At 52.0% G+C, this 3,070-nt stretch overlaps 1 pseudogene; it reads left to right on the top strand.

The window, feature by feature from the left end:
- Nucleotides 1–213: 213 nt before the first annotated feature.
- Nucleotides 214–332, top strand: LOC116492248 (annotated as a pseudogene).
- Nucleotides 333–3,070: the final 2,738 nt, after the last annotated feature.

The following is a 3,070-nucleotide window of genomic DNA, read 5'->3' as shown; positions in this document are numbered from 1 at the left end:
TTACTCTGGCTAAGTACTATTTTGAATTTGTTTTCCAGTAAGAGGAGAGGAGGAAGCAGAGGATTTCCCTTTCTCTAGCATAAGCAAAGAAATGTTGGTTTGTTCAAACATAAATGACAATCTTATAATAATATTAACCTTTTATTTGGAAAAGCAATCTCCCATCTTATGTCTCCTCCCTTTCATAAATATAAAGGTTCTGAAGCTTTTTCTGCCTATGGCCATACCACCCTGGCAATGCCCAATCTCGTCTGATCTTGGAAGCTAAGCAGGGTCAGGCCCGGTTAGTACTTGGATGGGAGACATCCTGGGAATACAGGGTGCTGTAGGCTTTACCCACCCAGACCCGACTACTGTTAAAAAATGCAGCAGTTCAGGTCACCGGATGCTGGGAGTGTCTGAGCCTGTTCCTGCCATTAGCGGGAGGCAGAGAAACTGCGTGCGTGAGGTGCAAGCAGGTGGATGACCTGGTCCACATGGTGGTGAAGCTCAAGGAGGAGGTTGAGGGCTATCAGGGAGTGTGAGCGGGAGATAGACTGGTGGAGCAACTCCCTGCAGGGCCTCAAGGAGAGGTACGGGGGTGAGACATCCCAAATGGGGGTGGACCCCCTGCCCTGTCACTGTTGGGCAGAGGGAGGGGATCTAGGAGTTCAGGGTTGAGGAGGAAAGGAAATAGGCGCAGGCGATGCCCTCCCCCACTGGCCCCACCTTCCCAGGTGCCCTTATGCAACAGATTTGAGGCCATGGAGCTTGAGAGTCCGGTGGGTGAGGAAGAGGTAGCAAGTGTACCCAGGAGGATGCCTAGGGCGAGGAGGTCGAATCCATGCCTCAGGACTGCCTCCACCAAGAAAGACAGAAGGGTTATTGTTCTGGGAGACTCTCTTCTCAGGGGAACAGAGGGCCCTATTTGTCGGCCTGATCCTACCCGTAGGGAAGTCTGCTGCCTCCCTGGGGCCAGGGTCAGGGACATTGCCAGAAAGCTTCCCAACCTGGTTTGCCCCTCTGACTATTGTCCTCTTTTGATAGTCCAGGCTGGCAGTGATGACATTGAAGAGAGAAGCCTGAAAGCTATCAAACGAGCCTTTAGGGGACTGGGACGGTTAGGGGATGGAGCGGGAGTACAGGTGGTGTTTTTGTCCATCCCTATGGTGGCAGGGAGGGGTACAGAGAGGACACGGAAAGCCCACCTGATAAACACGTGGCTCAGAGGCTGGTGCCAACACAGAAATTTTTTTTTTTTTTTGACCATGGGGCACTTTAATCGGCACCTGGACTGATGGCCGCAGACGGGTCCCTATCTCTAAGGGGAAAACGGATCCTAGGCCAGGAGTTGGCGGGGCTCATTGAGAGGGCTTTAATCTAGGTAAGAAGGGGGATGGGGCTGAAACAAGGATTGTTGGAGCTGTGCCAGGGGGAACAATGGCAAGGCCAGGGGATAAGGCAATGGCCCAACTGAAGTGCATCTACGCGAATGCACGCAGCATGGGTAACAAACAGGAGGAGCTGGAAGCCATCGTGCAGCAGGCAGGCTATGACTTGGTTGCCATCACAGAGACGTGGTGGGACCACTCTCATGACTGGAGTGCTGCAATGACTGGATATAAGCTCTTCAGAAGGGACAGGCAGCATGGAAGGGGTGGTGGTGTGGCTCTCTATATTAGAGAATCTTTCGATGTTGTAGAAATCAAGGCTGGGAATGATAAGGTTGAGTCCCTATGGGTTAGGATAGGTGGGAAGGCCAACAAGGCTAGCTTCCTGGTGGGGGTCTGTTATAGACGGCCGAACCAGGATGAGGAGACTGATGAATTCTACAGGCAGCTGACAGAAGTTGTGAAATCGTCAGTGCTTGTTCTTGTGGGGGACTTCAGCTTCCCAGATATATCCTGGAAGCACAACACAGCCCAGAGAAAGCAGTCTAGGAGGTTTCTGGAGAGCATGGAAGATAGCTTCCTGACGCAGCTGGTTAGTGAGCCTACCAGGGGAGGTGCCCCGCTAGGCCTTCTCTTCACAAACAGAGAAGGACTGGTGGAGGATGTGGTTGTCGGGAGCTGTCTTGGGCAGAGTGACCACGAAATGGTGGAGTTCTCTATTCTTGGCGAGGCTAGACAGGGGACCAGTAAAACCGCTGTATTGGACTTCCGGAGGGCTGACTTTGTGCTGCTGAGGACACTGGTTGGTAGAGTCCCTTGGGAGGCGGTTCTGAAGGGCAGAGGAGTCCAGGAAGGCTGGGCGCTCTTCAAGAGGGATGTCTTAATGGCGCAGGAGTGGTCTGTCCCCACATGCCCAAAGATGAGCTGGTGGGGAAGAAGACCAGCCTGGCTGAACAGAGAATTGTGGCTTGAGCTTAGGAGAAAAAAGAGGGTTTATAATCTTTGGAAAAGAGGGCAGGCCACTAGGGAGGACTATAAAGATGTTGCGAGGCTGTGCAGGGACAAAATTAAAAAGGCCAAAGCTCATCTGGAGCTCAATCCGTCTACTGCCGTTAAAGAAAACAAAAAATGTTTTTATAAATACATCAACACAAAAAGGAGGACTAAGGAGAATCTTCAGCATTTACTGGATGCAGGGGGAAACTTAGTTATAAGAGATGAGGAAAAATGGAGGTGCTTAATGCCTTCTTCGCCTCAGTCTTTAGCGGCAATACAGGTTGTTCTCTGGATACCCAGTACCCTGAAATGGTGGAAGGGGAGGGGGAGCAGAATGTGGTCCTCACTATCCACGAAGAAATGGTTGGCAACCTGCTAGGGAATTGGATGCACGCAAGTCGATGGGGCCAGATGGGATCCACCCGAGGATACTGAGAGAACTGGCGGAGGAGCTGGCCAAGCCAGTTACCATCATTTATCAACAGTCCTGGCTATCAGGGGAGGTCCCAGTTGACTGGCAGCTAGCAAACGTGACACCTATCTACAAGAAGGGCCGGAAGGCAGACCCAGGGAACTATAGGCCTGTCAGTTTGACCTCAGTGCCAGGGAAGCTCATGGAGCAGATTATCAAGTGTGTCATCATGCGGCACTTGCAGGGCAAGCAGGCGATCAGGCCCAGTCAGCATGGGTTTATGAAAGGCAGG

The sequence above is a fragment of the Aythya fuligula genome, chromosome 8 (genome assembly GCF_009819795.1).
Source record: "Aythya fuligula isolate bAytFul2 chromosome 8, bAytFul2.pri, whole genome shotgun sequence".
Taxonomy (NCBI): Eukaryota; Metazoa; Chordata; class Aves; order Anseriformes; family Anatidae; genus Aythya; species Aythya fuligula.
Note: the sequence above shows the minus strand (reverse complement) of the source record. Positions and strands in the feature narration are given on the sequence as shown.